Raw genomic sequence first — 19,185 nt, 5'->3', positions numbered from 1 at the left:
CAATGAGGCCTGGAAGGTTAATCAAATTGAAACAGCAGAGAGAATACGGGAAATTGACCGTATTAATTTGGAAAAATCACTTTCTGTAGTGGACAATGGGTTAATGACTTTGTCCTCCAGAATTTTTTCATTGGACAGCATTGTGTCTTCAGCAATCGATATATTATCGCAAGACTTACTGTTATTACAACATGGTCAGTCACAATTGCGTTCTATTGTACAGCTTGGCTGGACGTTACAAAATCTTCGTTCAGGCTATGTGCCTTGGCTTTTAATCAACACAACGTCACTATTCCAAATCTTTAACCTTACTGATAGACAAATCGGTATGGCGCAAAAGGGTGCTGATTATACAATCTTGAGCATTGAAAAACTAGAAAGATTACCAATGACAATGTCAGAACGACCTGTCAGTGAATGGATAATACACGGAATCATAAATATTCCAATCTCAACCTTCAGGTTTCAATACTGCCAAAAATATATACAGGCTGGCATGTACGAGAAATTGGGAAAGGGCTACCTTAAAACAACTTGGAACCTGCCCTATTCACATGCATGTGTCAGTAATAAAGGACAGAAAGTGTTTCTTAGTGGCAACAATTGTGCTATGTCACTAAGCGGCACGCTTCTGTGTAACGGAATTAGTTTGCATGGAGCCTGTGAAGGGAATTCATACAACCTTTCATGTCACCAGCAAGGCGCACCTGCAACTGAAATAGAACCATTCTTTCAAAGACTCTATAATGGGAGTTACATTCTTATTGTAGACCGCAGATGTTGTAGTCTTACGCCCGGGACTCCTTATCTAGTAACTACGACTGCGAAGGTCAAGTGCTGTGGACGTTCTTTGTTCCCCAGCTCCTTTCCAGACAGGGAGGCAAGGGCATGGCCCAATTTGAAAATTACTTCTATTCGAATAGATACTTTAAGCAGAATGAAAACAGTGCTTCTTCAGACGCCTACAAGGCTCACGTCATCAAAAGAAACGTATGATCTACAAGTCGCAAGGACGACTGCAGAGATACATACATTATTATCAACTAATTCACCCGTACATTTCGCGGAAATCCTGAGCGAAATCTTAAATATTTCTGATACCACTGGGGTCTCAAAGGTATTTAAGACAGTATTTTCGATGGCATTAACACCATTCAAAGCCATACTGGGTATTTTTCCAGATTTCGTCCATTCGATTTTTGGCGGACTTCCCCTGATCCTGGGACTAATTGCAGGAATCCTATTTTTAGTCCTTATTTTTCGTTATGGCAACCCATGTCACAGATCAAACTCTCGCGACAATGGAAGATACAATCCTAGCCATTGGATACCGGGACCGGATATAAAAAATCCTGGGACTCTCCCGGCTTAGAGACCTGAACATGACTTGGTTTCTATCATTTGACCAATGTGGCAAAGGTGTGTTTTACCTGTATTAAGGTGTCTGCTATGCGGAGAAGAATGCGTGTTAGACACCTGTCTGACGCTACAATCGGATGCGCCAGTGGATGCAGATACATTGTTGGTTCCTACCAAGGTTCACGCTTTGTGCTGCCCTCAAAGGCTGCCAATCCTGATGACGGCATTCGTGGAATCTTCACCACTACGATTGAAGAGTAGTGAAGTTCAAGATGAAAGCAGCATCGATCAGGTACGACCTTCTGTCAGCAATGCGAATCAGAATGTCTATGGAGACAATCATGCGCACGAATGCATGGTTACACCTATTTCCGACTTAGTGGAACTTTCCCATGAAGCTGTTGACAGTTTTTTCGAAAGCCTTAATGATATGATGTTCTCTCCAGAACAGAAATAGAGACTTTTGAGCAAGCTCGCACACGGCGTTCCCTGAATTCGGCCTTCAACTTTGAAAATAAAGTCACATGAACAATTTTTCCCACCAGTTCACGGACAGCAATTTTTTTAGCAGCCCCAAATTAATTTTTACAAAAAATTTCGGGACACTTATCTTCTGCTTAAAGTAAGAAACTATTCCTAGAGTACTAAGATTTCTATTTTTGGATACTTTATAAACTTTAGTTGCCCGCTGGTATGTTCACAAATATTTTATTATGTGATGAAATGGTCTCGAACTTTCTTTCTGTATAGCCATATTAAGAGCCATTTCATGTGTATTTCTCATATACCATATAAGCAATAATGTATACAAATGCGTGTTTACTTTGGCATTTAATTTATAGCTTGAGTGCATACGATACATATGACTGCAATTTTTCAGTATATTTGAACGTTTCAAAATGCATTTATGTATTTTGGGGTGTTAAGGTATACACTATACTCTATAGTATGTTGTACTATGTTATACTATGCATAGATTAGTAAATATGACCATAGTTAGCGTGGAGTGGGTGTCATGTATTCCTATAGGTTCTGAATCGATCCCCCTATTCCTGACCCTATTCTGGTTAAACTAACTATCAAGTTAACTAACAGTCAGCCCATGAGGCAAGAAAAGCCCCCATGATGCAGATACCGTTATCTGACGCAGTCACACTACGGCACAGGAACGTGTTATCTGATTAGGTCATAACGCTTGAGATCTAATTAGACAAGCGACATTCCTCCAGCCCCTGATAAGGCATACGACGTTCTCATAACAAATCAAACCTATGACAACCTGGAAAATCCGTGCGGCCATTGTTTTGATTTCACAGAGAACTTCAGTAAAAGAATGTGCTAACGAGCAAGTCGTATGACATCTTTATTGACGTATCTATGTCCATCCTTACGTCAATCTCGGCACCTTTAAGGTATAAATATTGCCGATCTTGCCCTATGCAAACACACGCGTGGTGACGAGACGGAGCAGCCATACTTGCCGAAGCCAAGAGCAGAGCAGACCCCGCTGGCAGCAGCCCCGCCTTCCTGACGCGCTGAGAGACGCGCTGCTATCTCCTGCCGAGAGACCCAGCACCGGCGCTTTCGGGCAGCCCTCGCAGGCGGCCTGGAATATCGAGAGCAGAGAAAGAGATACCATTCCTCATTTCATCCTAACTTCCAGGTACAGAACTGAATAACCCCTCACAGAGAATTCTTTAGTTATTCACTTGGCAAAAACAAACTTAACTTAAACTGTAACTTTCTATTCCCGCCCACGCATTAGACTTAGGTCAGGTACACGGGGTAGGCGTATTTAGAAACACCAGTTGAGTACGTTTAGTCAAATGTATATGTGTATGTAATATATTTTAATCATTTTAAACATCATATGGCTCAGAAACCATATCAATATTTTTACAGTATTATTTTATACTATCGCTTTTAATGTATGCACTTTACTTAACTATAAGTATTGCAATAATATCGATCCATTTCTCTTGTACGAGAAAAGAGACTGATCAATAAATAACACCTTTTTATTGAACACGCCCGTCTCTTCCTTTTCTCTACAATCTGATGAGACTAAGAATGCACGTACTGACTGAGTAAAATAATTGCCTTGTGCTCACACGACTCTGGAGATACACTCTTGATTAGGGGAGAGCAAAGTTGTCATGTTCTATGGTTGTCAGAAACTAAATCCCTTCTTGTCTAATCAGGGGAGTTAATTCTTTCCTGAACATTCGAGAAAGTTTCTAGCGAACTCTGAGCTACGCTGGCAAACCCAAAACTTAAGTCTAGTATCGACAGTAGTAGACCTAGTTAACGTCTGGCCTAGGCCTTTACTGCTGTAGGTATTATTCCAATGCGCAGAGCCTATTGGGAAGATAGGAACTACACTACAGCTCGAACACCCTGTGTTTACACTTCAGGGTGTTGGTGACATTTGGAGGTGGAACCATATTTGCAGCGACTGGATCCTGTGGAGTAAACCTGACAAATGGATGCATAGTTCAAGTTGTGAGGCATTTTTTAATGAGAAGAGTTATTTCCAGGATAATTATTTGGTGCATGCAGTTGACACCAGTGGTCGAGCTTATGAGGTGAAAGATGGTTGTCCGATTGAAAAAGAAAAACTTGTGACAACTGAGGCAGAAGAGGTGTTAGGTAATGAGGTTTTAGGAAAACGTCCTAAGGGACCAGTGTATACCTGGAAGTGTAGTAGTATTTGCAGTGTGCGACAGGATTCCATCAATTTGCTTTGTGATTTTCTACGGACATTTAATAAGAAAAGTTTGAAACAGAAAATGAAGTTGTTGCAAGAATTAGATCCTTGCAGAGTGAGAGAAGTGACAGGTTTGCATGGTCATTCATTGGCTTGTCTTTCCAGGAGAGTATGCCAGAGTGTTTTTCATAATTTCAGGATGCTAGCAGTGCATCATAATAAAGTGAGGAAATTTGTTAGAATGTTTTATTATGCTAAGAGTCCAGCAATTATGCTTAAACAATTATGCACTGCTCTTTTGCATGGTTCAGAAGTAGATGTGAAGAATATTTGTGCAGAAATTGAGTTTTGTTACTTTGCAAGTAAAGAGGAGAATGTTGAAATTAACCCAGAAGAAGAAGGTAATGTGGAAGAGAGTGTACAGATTTCCAGTACAGATAATTTTCAGAAGGAAATTGCCACGTTTCAGGTGAAATCAAGTGAGAGGCCTAATTTCACTTGTGTGTGTTGTCGACGCACTTATTATAAGAATCAGACTAAGTTAGTGGATTTATATGCAAAAAGTGAAAGGGAAAATAATAGTGAATGGAAGGATTTCGCAACATACTTGATGGTAGAAAATTGTTTTGATTTGGGATCGGATCTACGTGTGTGTACTTATTGTTGTAACAAATTAAATCAAAACCGGATGCCTGCTAGAGCGGTTCATAATAATCTGGAATTGGTTGACATTCCTTCTGAATTGAAGGATTTAAATACTTATGAATCTATTTTGATTCAAAGTGTCCATCCCTTTCAGGCTATTGTATGAATGGAGCCAAAGACTGGGAAATTGCCTCCATCAGATTTACAGAGAGGATTAAAGGGAAGAGTTGTTTATTTGCCTCTAGATTTGAAGAAAAACATTAATACAATTGGAGTAGAGAAAGTGGAAGAGGAACCTCTGGTTATCTTAGTTAACGGGGTTCCGACAAAGAGTAAGAAAATTTGGCAAGATTTAGTGGATGTTAGGAAAGTCAAAAAGGCAACATTGTATTTGATGAAAAACAATCAGCACTACAAGAATGTATGTGTTGCAGAAGAGTAAGTAAGTGAAGAAGAGGACAGCGATTTGTGTGCTGGACAAATTGAGAAAGTAGAAGCCTCTAAAAATGAAGAAATATATGAACATTATAGTGTTCATCATTTGCATTCCAAGGAAGTCATGGGGAATGCTATTGAGTTGTTTCAAATGAAACAAGCCAAAGGGAGTCCCATTAGTGTTTGGGAGGAAAGTTTGAAAGCTCGGTGTTTCCCACAGCTATTTACAACAGGTCAAGGAGGAAGATATGATGAGCGGCCTCATCAAATTCCTGCTTCTGAATACCGGACTTTACGATTGTATGCAGAAGATCCTAGGTTTCGTCAATGCATTCCCTATTTGTTTCATCTACTGTTTGAAAGTGATCTGTCTGGACTGTCATATGCAGTGAACCACATTTTGAAAAGTGGTGTACAGATGCAAAATATCTCGGCAAGGGACTTTATGGATAAAGTCAATGTGCAAGACAGTATTTTGGATTCTCACCTGATTAATCTCATGGCGTGTCAGTGTGGTACTAATGAGTACTGGTACCGTCGTCATGGTGATTTAAAATGTATGCTGAGGAACTTAGGAACTCCCACATGGTTCCTCACTCTCAGCTGTGCCGAGTATGGCTGGAAAGACTTACTTGAATTTCTACGAGAGGCAAATGGAAACATTGAAAATATCGAATTCAAGACACCCGGAGAATTGTGCTCTTTGGATCCAGTGAATGTATGCAGGTACTTCAATCATAGATTTGAAGCTATGATGTCTTTCATCATGAACAAGTAGAATCCACCTCTTGGAGAGGTGTTGGATTTCTTCTGGAGAAAGGAGTACCAAGCAAGAGGTGCTCCTCATATACATATGCTGCTATGGATCAAAGATGCACCCAAATTTGGAACAGATCCGGATGACTTAGTGATGAGTTTCATAGAACAGTATTCTACATGTGCTGTTCCAAACACAAAGGAAGACAAAAGCCTAAGAGAAAAGGTTTTACGCTTCCAAAGCCATCGTTGTGGAAAGTACTGTCGTCGTAAATTCAGAAACAAGGACAAGTTCTACACAAAATGTCGTTTCGCCTTTCCACGACCGGTGATTTCTAAAGGAAGAGTGAACAGTTTGATGTCTTCGCTGCAACATAATGTGACGAGGAAATCACCCAAAAATACATACAATTTGAAAAGGAACGAAGAGTCCAAGTACATCAACGACTACAACCCAGTGATTTTGTCCATGTGGAATGCTAACATGGATATACAGTTTGTGGCTGATAACTGTATGGCTGTGGCTCGATATGTGACATCTTACATCACCAAAAATGAAAAGACAGAATTGAAGGATATGTGGGAGGACATTTCCCATTAAAAGAGCCTCAGTAAGAAGTTGTACAGTTTCAGTCTGAAGATGTTGTTGCATCGAGAAATCGGAGATTACGAATGTTCTGACCGGTTGTCTTCAGCAAGTCTCTATGCCAAATCTAGGAGTATCATTTGGGCGAGTCTTGGTCTTGCTGCAACGCGTAATCGAGTTCTGAAACCTGTGCGGGAAATTGAGTATTTGGCGGAAAAGGAGCCAAACAGTACCGATATTTTGAAGACCAACATGTTGGATACATATTATCCAAATAGAAGCAGTCACCTCGAGAATGTTTGTCTGTATGAGGTTCTACAAAATTACATATTCAAGAGGAACATCAAAGAAGATATTGATAAAGGAGTGTATGCTGTAATTGGAAGTGAGGGATGTCTGGTCAAGCAAAGAAAATGCCACTTGGTAAACCATCGAAAATTGAGTGGCGAATCTCCTGAAAGAAAAGAGTTTTTCTATTTGCACTTTTGCAACTTTTAAAGCCTTGGCGTGCAGAAGAAGAACTGCTTGGAGATTTCCTCTGTTACGAAGACTCTTTCAATGCCGCCAAGGAGACCATAGAATGTCCTGTTTTTCCCTAATATCTAGAAATGTTGAATGCGGAAATCGAGCAGGAAGCAACGATTGCAGCCGAGATTGCTAGAGACAGTTCTCAGGACAGTCAGAGTTCTGTTTCATTGAGTCAGGATCCACTAGGAGGACCAGTTATCGAAAATGAAGCTGCCACTGCCATGATTGAAGTGGAAAGAGCCATGGCACATGCTCAGGAGGATGCGGTTAACTTAGAAGACTTGGAAAGACAACTCAACGTTGAGCAGAGGAAAATATATGACGAAGTTACCAACCAAATTGATCATGGATTAAGTCATGAGAAGAAAGAGTGCTCATGTACGTCGTTGAAGCCTGTCCGACTGTACGTGAGTGGAGAAGCGGGAACTGGAAAAAGTTTCCTCATTAAAGCAATTTCATGTTATTTGCAGAAAAGGACTGAGTCATCGCTTTCTTGTGTTGTCACCGCTCCAACTGGACTGGCAGCACATAACATTAAAGGTATTACTTTGCATCGTCTACTGATGCTGCCAGTGGAGCATGATAACAAATTACAATACCACAAGTTATCTGGAGATGCTTGTTGTGAAGTTTCCAGAGTATTGAGGAAAATGAAACTTCCTATCATTGATGAAGTAAGCATGGTTTCCAATGTCATGCTTGCCTTTGTGCATTTGAGAATGCAAGAAGTTCTCAAAACAGAGTATTATGTGTTATTTGGTGGCAAACAAATCATTGTTTTCGGTGATCTTCTGCAGCTGACACCAGTGAAAGGACAACCTGTGTTCAAAATGCTCACGCATGAAGATACCAGGAAGTGCCTAGGGAGCATTGGCAACGTCAATATGTGGTTAAACTTCAATTATGCTGAACTGCGTGAAAATATGCGTCAAGCGAAGGATGAAGATTATAAGAATATACTACAAGATGTTAGAATCGGAAAAGTGACCGAGCATGGGAAAGAAGCTTTACATGCACGATTACTGTCAAATTTGTATCCAGAAGAAGACGTTATGCCTGAGAATATTTTTCGGAAAATTACTGAGAAGAAATCTGGAAAATGTTTGATGCCAACTCTTGCAGAATGTGTCATCTTCAACAATAAAATGTTGAATTTAGAAAACCAAGAGATTGTGAAACTGGAAGCTATTGACAGAATAGAGCATATGGGAGCAACAATTATTTTGTCTGAGAATTTGAAATCAAAATTGGATTCATTAGAGAAGACTATATCTAAAACTGCTGGTTTTGAAAAGACTCTGAATGTGTGCTTAAATTGCCGTATAATTTTAGGAAGGAATTTAGATGTTGAAAGAGGTCTGGTAAATGGATCAATGGGTAATGTTGTTGATTTTGAGAAATACAGAAATAGAGATGGAATTGAATTTTTAAAAATTAAATTTGATGGCATTGAGGAAGTACAGCTAATTGGTCGTTGCTCTGCTAGGTTTTTGCTTGTAAAAGACTTATATGTTCGCCGTAAGCAGTTTCCTGTTTGCTTGGCATATGCGGTGACAATACATAAATCGCAAGGTTTAAGTGTAGACAGTGCATTGGTGAATATTGGCAGTTCTGTGTTCAAGGAGGGTATGGCATATGTGGCATTGTCACGAGTCAGAACTTTATCGGGATTGTACTTGATTGAGTGTGATGTCACAAACATTTGTGCGGATCTAGATTGTGTTAAGGAATACAATAGGTTAAGAAGAGAGTATGCGCCACATTTGCCTCAATATCCTTTGTTTGAGAAACGTGTGGTAGGCCGGAAACGAAGAAATGTGACCAATAGTAGGGAGGTTGTAGCAAAAAGACGAAAAGTCGATGAACCCGAAATTATAAGCAGAAAAAAAATGGATTCTGTTGAAGATGTTGTTGGTTTTCAATTTGAAAATAGTTCTGGTGTCAACTGCTATGCTAATGTAGTGGTTAATGTTGTCTTTTCTCTAGAAACTTTAAAAGAAGAGATTGTGGTTAATTCGGATCAAAGATTTTGCAGTTTGTTGAATTCTGTGTTAGAGAAATGTAGCACTGATAGAACAAAAATAGAAAGTGTGTCTGAAATTCGAAATCTGTTAGACAAATGTTCAGGTCAAACGCAATTCTCTCAAAATATTCAGCAAGATTGTCAGGAGTTTTTAATGTATATGCTTAATGTATTGCAAGATGAAGGTGTAGATGTAGATCATCTGTTTGGCCTTTCTTATCAATGGCAGCATGACTGCGAGAACTGTAGGGTATCAAGTACTACTAGTGTAGACTCAGAAAGATTTATATATTTAACTTTGCATGACAGTAAATCAGTGTCCTTTAATAAGCTATTAAAAGCAGCTGATCACAACATGGAGTGTAGCCAATGTAAGTCTGTAATTTTGTCCACATTATTTATACGAACATATGGCCAGTATGTCATTTTAATGTTCCAACGATGTAGGCCTGATGGAACAAAATTGACAACTTTAATTAAAAATTTTGTGGCTTCGCAGTTGTCAATATCAGGAAGGACTTTTGTAACTGCAGCAATTATATATTATGACGGTCCTTCAACAAAATCAGGACATTACACAGCTTATTTGAAGTCTAGAAACGGCTGGTCATTCTGCAATGATTCTGTTTTAACTTTTAAAAAAAATTGCCTTTTGACCTTAAAAATTCTTACCTGGTGTTTTTACAACCAAAATTTTAGAGAAAGAATCTCTGGATTTGCTCTGAGGGATTTCAAGAGGTTCTAATGGCTCCTACACTATTTGGCCTTGAGGATAAGTGTAGTACAGAGTAAAAAGTTATTTTTGAGTTTTAAGTAGTTCATGAAAAAAAAGAAGGTTTTCTTACAGAAAGTGGTGGGCACGGATTAGTTAAAGGACAACAGAGTATTTCCCAAAGCAAACGGTATTCTTACCATAACACTTGACGTCATGGAAAAATAACTGCACTTTGAATGAGTTCAGAAAAACTGTTTCTTTTAATAAGCTAATTCAAGCAGGCAATCAAAACATGGAGTAGAGGTAATGTAAGTCTGCAATGATGTCCACATTTTTTGAACAAACTTTTGGTTATAATGTCATTTAAAAATTCCAACTATATAAACCTGATGAAAGTAAGTTTTCAACATTAATTACAAATGTTGTGGCTACACAGTCGTTGATTTTAGGAAGAACATTTCTAACTGCAGCTTATATATGACATGATGGTCCTTTGGCAACATCCACTTATTACACAGCTTATTGAAAATGTAAAAAAAGCTGATGTTTCGGAAATGATTCACATTTGACTATGAAACAATGTTGCCTTTTGACTTAAAAATATTCTTACTTTCTGTTTTCAGAAGAAAGAATTTTGGGTAGGTAACTGGCCTATAATGATTCTAGGAGTTGATATAATTTAATGTACTGTTTTAAATTGCTTTGTGATTAAAAGTGATGTAGAGAATTAAATAATTGTAGTAGTCATAGAGGTAGTGTAAGTGTGCCTCATAGTAAGCAGTATCAGTGTCATAGGAAATGTGGAACATGAGTGAGCAAGAAGGGTAAAATATTACTAGTACAGGATTGTAAAAGTGATCTTGAATGTTTTCTTTCTGAAAGTTGCGGAAAAAGAAAATGACGGGATTTGCTTAAAAGAATTCCAAGAGTTATAAATGGCTCTTACACGATTTGGCCTTGAGGAGAAGTGCGGTAGAGAGCGAGAAGTCATTTATTGTATGTAACATATTTGTCAAAACGATGGAGCTTTTCTTTCAGAAAGTGGCGGGCTGAAAATAATAACAGCACAACAGAGTATAAGCTGTTCATAGGACATCCTTCGACGTCATGGAAAGTAAGTTACTTTTAAGGAGTTCTGATTTCTGATTGGTTATGTTATATGGGTTTTTTAAACACAATCATTTTGATTGTGTTTTTTTTTCCCCGCTGTTATATGATGAATACCTTCAAGTCACTGTTTTTAGTGAAATTTGATATATTCTGAGAACAGCAAAAATAAACCATTCAATATGTATAATTAATTCTGTACTTTTTGTATTTATGATATACATTTAGAACTGTGTAGGAGGCATGGAGAAACTGAGGCTTCTGTAAGTGTCAAGGGAGGTGAGTAATGTACATTGCTCTGTTGCATACAGTCCTCACCTTCTGCGTACTCTTGGATATGCTAGACTACATCTGTACAATGAGATACCTAAGCTGAGGAAATACAGGTGATGTGATTGTTAAATGAGCAAAAATATTTGCACGTTTTTCAATTATATCACCTGTGTTTCCTAACATTACGAATCACATTGTGCAGATGAGGTTTAGGCCTGTCCAGGGAGACAGAGGAGGTCTGGCCTTTGTTCAAGAGTGCAGTGGACATGACTCACTTCGTTGGTAGGCCTGCACATGTATTATCTCCTCTGTACTCTTCAACAAGCCTAAATTTAATCTGTAACTCTGAGTAGGCCTCACCTCAAACAAATCTCTGGATAGGCCACACCTTATCGGCATCCTGAAACAATCATTTAAAATGTTAGGGGCAGTTTTATGATGGCCGTGCGCCTCTTTTGCGCCGCCGTTGCGTCACTTTTGTGACGCAGCAGCAGTGCAAAAGATGCACCATGTTGCAAGATAGGCCTCACTTCATCTGCAACAAGATACCGTCAGTTTAAAATGTATATATTTAGGACTGTGTAGGGGGCATGGAGAAGCTGAGGCTTCTGTAAGTGTCAAAGTTGTTGCATACAGTGCTCACCTTCTGCGTAGTCTTTCATATGCTAGACTACATCTGCACAATGAGATACCTAAGCAAAGGAAACACAAGTGATGTGATTGTGGAATGAGCAAAAAAAATTGAACGTTTTTCAATTACATTACCTGTGTTTACTAACATTATGAATCACATTGTGTAGATGCCTCACTCAGTCTGTATCTGACACTCTTTCCTTCACTTCCTCTGTCTCCTCTCTCCCTCACTCTCTTTTCCTTATTCACCCTTTCCTTATATAGTTTACCTTACTCACTTTCTTTTAGTAGCTTACACAACTTCAATTTAGTTTTCTCTTCTATCCTTCTTTTCTGTCACTGAAAGTATCTTCTTTTTTTTTCTCTTAGTAATTTACTCTATTTCAATTTCTTTTTGTCTCTGACTGTCTATCACTGTTTCTTTCTCTTTTTTTCTGCATGTTTATCTCTAACTTTATTTCTTTGTAAAATTGGATGATTGTCAATCTTTTCCCTTGTCTTTTCTAATTTTTAAATACATGTTTTAATATTTTTCAAATTTTTGTTGTTTCTTTCACAGATTGAAAGTATAAAAATAACAAGTGACTAAGTTAACGACAATTATAAGGTAAGTGTTTTGTACTCTTTTCGTTACATTTCTATCACATTTAACTTCTATTAGTTCCACTGCTTCATTTCTTTAACCATCAGTTTCCTGCCTTTGCTACTTCCCTCATTCCTTTTTCTATTACTTACTTACTCTATTCCTTCCACTCCTTTTCTCAGTCCCTCTGTTCTCATAGTTCCTCACTCCTGTTCACTCACTCCGTCTCTATTACTCTCACTATCTCTGACTCATCACTCTTTCACTACTTGTTCATTATGCTTTCTCCCTGTAGTTCAAACACACTAAGGGGCATATTATCAACACAGGCGATAAAATTATCGCTGCTTTTATCGGCAGAAAACTGCCGCAAAAGCGGCTTTAGCGGCAGTTTTCTGCCGCAAAAGCGGCTTTAGCGGCAGTTTTCTGCCGATAAAAGCAGCGATAATTTTATCGCCTGTGTTGATAATATGCCCCTATGTTATTTACATTTCTTTGCTGTTTCAATCATTCCTTTTCTGTCACTTCTTCTTTTCTGCTTTCTGTTTTTTCTCTCTGTTATTCCACATGTTTTAACCTTAGTCACTATCATACATCTTGTTTTATTTCTATTTACTTTTGCTCACTGTTTTCTTAACACTTTCCCTCAGGATTGTTCTTTTAGTCCGGTTCTATCCCTACCTCTCATTCCACATCCTTTACTGTTTTTCTTCTTATTTTGTCATACACAATCAAACAAATCCCTGTTAAAGTAGTGGCAGACTAGGATCGCTGAGAGAAAAGCTGCACAAGGGATATTAAGGTATTCGGATACTCAGTAAATTGTCCAATGGACACATCAGACAAAAAATACAGGACTAAGTCTAAGCAGACTCACACAACATGTAAAAGTAAAACGCTACTGATTAATTATAAAGATATACAAAATTTATTTGAAGCCTCCTAACTGGGTTACAGTCTAAAAATTAAACAATATGTAAAATATAAAATACCATCTAAGATGGTGACCTTATTAAAATTATACACAGTCAAAGTGTTGTAAGCAAGTCGACGCGGCGTTTCGGTGTTACTCAATCTTGACACCTTCTTCAGGACACAAACATTTGACTTCTTATCTACAAGCAAATAACAAGATTTTAACATCACAATATAATCTGTCTGTTCGCGTTTTTCTACATGCCCTGCTCTAGTTTTACTCATTGTCTGATTTTAACATATACTTTTACAATAATCCCATTGACAGCCTTGAATCCGTTATTGACTAACGGTATAAGTCTTACACGACACAAAGTTAATCTAACAATTACCCTATCTGGGTTAGTCAAGGAAATCCATATGTACCTTTATATTATCTTAGAGAAGCTTGTCAATTGCTATCTCTGTTGATGATTACTTATCACCAGGTTTTCTTCATAGGGTTTCATACACAGGTGAGAAGTCTAGATAGGATAAAAAACGGAAAATGCCGCTCCTTAGTTATATTGCTAATACTCCACTTGCCATAAACACTTGGGGCAGTGGCAGATTTATTTACCTTATATTCCAGACTGACAATTGTCGGTTTGCACGGAGGAACCACCGTTGTTGATAGAGGGGGCTCCTTTTTATGACAGATTAGTTCATTTGTGGAGAATATTTTTCTCTTTATTCTTATCCTTAATACAAGAAAAAGGTTTTTTTGAGTCTTAGGGGTCTACTATTATTTTACATTATCACTACTGTGCCAGAAGGTTCCCCGTTTCGTTACTCACCCATTAGATGTGGGTAGATGTTCAGGTTATGGCTATGAGGGTTATCCGCATCTGTCCGGGTCTTTTCTTATATGCAACCAGGAAGTTCAGAGTCTACAAATATAAGTATTTTAAAGAAATAACGTTCTCAATGTATTTCACTGCAAGAGTTGCTATTTGGTCTTTATGTTACATACATTTAACTCCATTGTCTGCATCTGTCTAGATCATTTTAATTTTAGAGCATCCATTTTTAACTCTCTTTAGTCTTTAAACCAAAATTATGGACAGCAATAATTAAGTTTGTTACATGTTGCCGTTTTTATTTATTCTCAATTGCATGCGAAGCGGTCTCTAATGAGAGTCTCTAATGAGAGTCTGGCTACACCACCACCCCATTTGCACGTTCTATATCAGGGTTCCGGGGCAGTTGTAACTCTCTCCCTCGTTCGCTTACTAGGCATTCAAGATACAGCCTATTCTCGTTCTAAGCAAAACTCTCCCGGGGGCTCGTATGTACACGTACCTTTTTGCTTCAAGTCGGCCTCCCTGTTCCTCCGTGTCGTCTCACTTCTCGAAATCCGAAGTAACATGACGCGTGAAATGGATGCGTTTTTATTCTGATTCTGCCCGGTGTGACCCGGAAGTGATGGCGTCGGTTAACATACAAAACCGCAGCTACATGCTTGTTTTATGTATACTTATCATTCCCATTGCCTGATATACTCACAGATGTTAATTTTGGATTTAGAACAAATTAATCTAGTTTGTCTTGAGTCATCGGAACAGTACTCGGGGCTGTGGTTCCGGAAGTGTTTCGTTTATGTTCGATCCTCAAAACCTTAATTTGTATTACGAAAATGTTTTTTGTCTGTAATATATTCTGCCTTTTTTTTAAATAAATATATATATGTTATCATTGTCCTCGGACCATATTTTTATATTGGTTGCTAATGAAGTAATGATTATAAGTTTTACCGATTCGCTATATAGTGAATGACCGAGCATGGCGGCCATTTTGGTTTGGGAAAGAAAGGATAGACCGAATTGTCGGACAAATCAATAACACCTTACTTTGCACATTGTTAGCATTTTAGCAGTGATGATACAGTGTGAAACAGGGAAAACAGACAAATCATGTTGTTCAGCAGATCAATTCCTCACTAATTCAAGCATTGTTCAGTCATAAGTATCATTGGTGACAATTCTACCCCTTATCATGTATACAACATACTACACATACCAAGCTACAGTTTATGAAACAACCATATCGATATACCATTGTTATTACTTTTCAATTAAACATATGTGCAGATAGTTATAAAACATACATAATATTTTATAGAATCATTATACTATTCGTGGTTAAACCAATGTGGGACTGTCATTCATTCTCTTTTCAGCTGAAAAAAAGGGGTCAAGGTTTCGCAATTGTTCAATAATTATCTATATCTTATTTTAGCATATTGTCCCTCATAGTTGGCTGTCCTGCCTTATGATATCGAGTCCCTCCTTGCGCAACTCCCCTTGTGATTCAATACATATCAGGTCCTTAGAATGAATCCCCCCATGTAATTTTCAAGTGGTTGTTGATGGTTAGTGTCAGATCCATCCTCTACTCATAGAATTCATCTTTCCCACTCCTCTCTATTATTGAGTCCTGTTCTGAAAGTGTTGAAAAGGGACATATAAAACTGTTCTCTTTTCTTTCTTTTAATGTTCTCATTGCCTCCTCTAAAGTTATGGGATATGGCTTCTACACCTCCCCATTTAAGATCTTCTATTTTATGATTGTGTTTAGTCCAATGCTCGACCAGGGGAGCGGTCATTTTTTTGGTTCTGATTGCGGATTTGTGTTCTGTTATCCTCACATTAATTTCTCTAGCGGTTTCCCCTATGTATGCCTTGTCACACGGACATTTTATCATATAAATCAAATTTTTGGTTTTACAATTGATAAAACTTTTGATTTTATGATCGATTCCATTATAGGTAATCGCCTTGCCCTTCATCAGTGATGAGCAATTAGTGCACATATTGCAGCAAAAATTGCCAGTGGGCAATGGGTTGTTATCAATTGTTCCTTGGCTGTCCTTGCTCTTTTCTGTAAAGGTATGAATTAAACAGTTTCTTATGGTCTTATTTCTTCTGAAGCTGAACATGGGTTTTGGGATATTTACTTCCTGCCTATCGTTGAGCAACGGCCAATTTCGGTTAATGATATTTTTAATCTTGTTGCTTGCTATACTGTAGTTTGTGACAAAAATTAATTTGTCCTGATTCTTATCATGTTTCTGTTTGTCTTTATCAAACAGTGCGTCCCTATCATAATATTTCGGCCGTTTATAGGCTTTCTTAATTAAGCTTTTGGGGTATCCTCGATTCTTTAATTTATCTGATAGGGCGTCAGCATGTCTATTAAAATCCTGTATATTCGTACAATTACGCCTGATTCTTAAAAATTGGCCGAATGGTATGTTGTCCTTTTGGCATCTAGAGTGGTTGCTTTTATAATGCAGTAATGTGTTTCTGTCAGTGGGTTTGGTGTAAAGATCAACACCTAAAACTGCATTCTCTACACGGATTTTAATATCCAGGAATTCAATGCTTTCCTAAGGAAAGGGACAGGCAGGAAGTAAATATGCCAAAACCCATGTTCAGCTTCAGAAGAAATAAGACCATAAGAAACTGTTTAGTTCATACCTTTACAGAAAAGAGCAAGGACAGCCAAGGAACAATTGATAACAACCCATTGCCCACTGGCAATTTTTGCTGCAATATGTGCACTAATTGCTCATCACTGATGAAGGGCAAGGCGATTACCTATAATGGAATCGATCATAAAATCAAAAGTTTTATCAATTGTAAAACCAAAAATTTGATTTATATGATAAAATGTCCGTGTGACAAGGCATACATAGGGGAAACCGCTAGAGAAATTAAGGTGAGGATAACAGAACACAAATCCGCAATCAGAACCAAAAAAATGACCGCTCCCCTGGTCGAGCATTGGACTAAACACAATCATAAAATAGAAGATCTTAAATGGGGAGGTGTAGAAGCCATATCCCATAACTTTAGAGGAGGCAATGAGAACATTAAAAGAAAGAAAAGAGAACAGTTTTATATGTCCCTTTTCAACACTTTCAGAACAGGACTCAATAATAGAGAGGAGTGGGAAAGATTAATTCTATGAGTAGAGGATGGATCTGACACTAACCATCAACAACCACTTGAAAATTACATGGGGGGTTTCATTCTAAGGACCTGATATGTATTGAATCACAAGGGGAGTTGCGCAAGGAGGGACTCGATATCATAAGGCAGGACAGCCAACTATGAGGGACAATATGCTAAAATAAGATATAGATAATTATTGAACAATTGCGAAACCTTGACCCCTTTTTTTCAGCTGAAAAGAGAATGAATGACAGTCCCACATTGGTTTAACCACGAATAGTATAATGATTTTATAAAATATTATGTATGTTTTATAACTATCTGCACATATGTTTAATTGAAAAGTAATAACAATGGTATATCGATATGGTTGTTTCATAAACTGTAGCTTGGTATGTGTAGTATGTTGTATACATGATAAGGGGTAGAATTGTCACCAATGATACTTATGACTGAACAATGCTTGAATTAGTGAGGAATTGATCTGCTGAACAACATGATTTGTCTGTTTTCCCTGTTTCACACTGTATCATCACTGCTAAAATGCTAACAATGTGCAAAGTAAGGTGTTATTGATTTGTCCGACAATTCGGTCTATCCTTTCTTTCCCAAACCAAAATGGCCGCCATCAGATGTCATCAGTGATGTCATCAGTGATGTCACTGAGCATGTCATGAATGATGTAATATGTGACATGATCAGCAGTGGATTGCGGGTGCGCGATATATAGTTAGTGCAACTAACTATATATGCGAATTTCAATGGTTTTGTGTGAGTAAAATAAGGTTTTGTAAATGCTAATTCCTAACTATATATGGTCTATAACCTATGGTTGTTTCAGTGAATATATATATATATATATATATATATATATATATATATATATATATATATATTACCTACTGGCGGTCGCCAGTAGGTATATATAGTTAGGATTTTTTCTCTATGGGATTTTTGAAAATTCTATGTCTAATAACTTTGGCGTTTGTGGACGGAATTGGCTGAAATTTTCAGGAAAATGGAACATTTTGTTTCTGAGCAGCCCCTGAAACTTTGGGGGGGGTTCGTCAAGGGGGGGCCGAGAAAAAAGGGGGGTCCCAAAACGTGTTTTTAACATTGAGTTTTCCATAGGGCGGTTGGCCTCACTTTTAGCCCGAACGGCTGAATGGATTTGCACGAAACTTGGCAAAATTGTAGGGACTGGTAGCCCGATGTGCCTTTTGTAGGTCTCAATATATGTGCTCCAGTGGATTTTGAGAAATTAACGTTCAAAAAAAGATATATATCTGTAACAGCGGACCGGGCAGCGCTCCAGTTCGCGTACTTTTCGCGTTACGGAGCTTTGTGAAGCGAAGCTGATTGGTTCTCCGGCGTCTGTCAACATTCTAAACAGTCCGTAGCGGCCGCCATCTTGTCTCTCGGTAGGATCGAGAGACAAGAGGAGGCCAAAGCGAAGGGGCAAATGACCATAAGGGGGCATAGTAGATCCTCCCTGACCCCCTAGGTTTGATGTGGAGGTTTTAAAAGGGCCCCGCGGGGCAAAAAAAAATAAAAATAATAATAATCGAATGGCTGAATGGATTTGCATGAAACTTGGGAAAATTGTAGGTACTGGTAGCCCGATGTGCCTTTGCTAGGTCTCAATATATGTGCTCCAGTGGATTTTGAGAAATTAACGTTCAAAAAAAGATATATATCTGTAACAGCGCTCCGCTTCGCGTACTTTTTGCGTTACAGAGCTTTGCGAAGCTGATTGGTTCTTCGGCGTCTGTAAACATTCCAAACAGTCCGTAGCGGCCGCCATCTTGTCTCTCGGTAGGATCGAGAGAGAAGAGGAGGCCAAAGCGAAGGGGCAAATGACCATAAGGGGGCATAGTAGATCCTCCCTGACCCCCTAGGTTTGATGTGGAGGCTTTAAAAGGGCC

The sequence above is a fragment of the Lissotriton helveticus genome, chromosome 11 (assembly GCF_964261635.1).
Source record: "Lissotriton helveticus chromosome 11, aLisHel1.1, whole genome shotgun sequence".
NCBI classification, from domain to species: domain Eukaryota; kingdom Metazoa; phylum Chordata; class Amphibia; order Caudata; family Salamandridae; genus Lissotriton; species Lissotriton helveticus.
The sequence above is the reverse complement of the archived record's forward strand: the minus strand, read 5'-3'. Positions refer to the sequence as shown.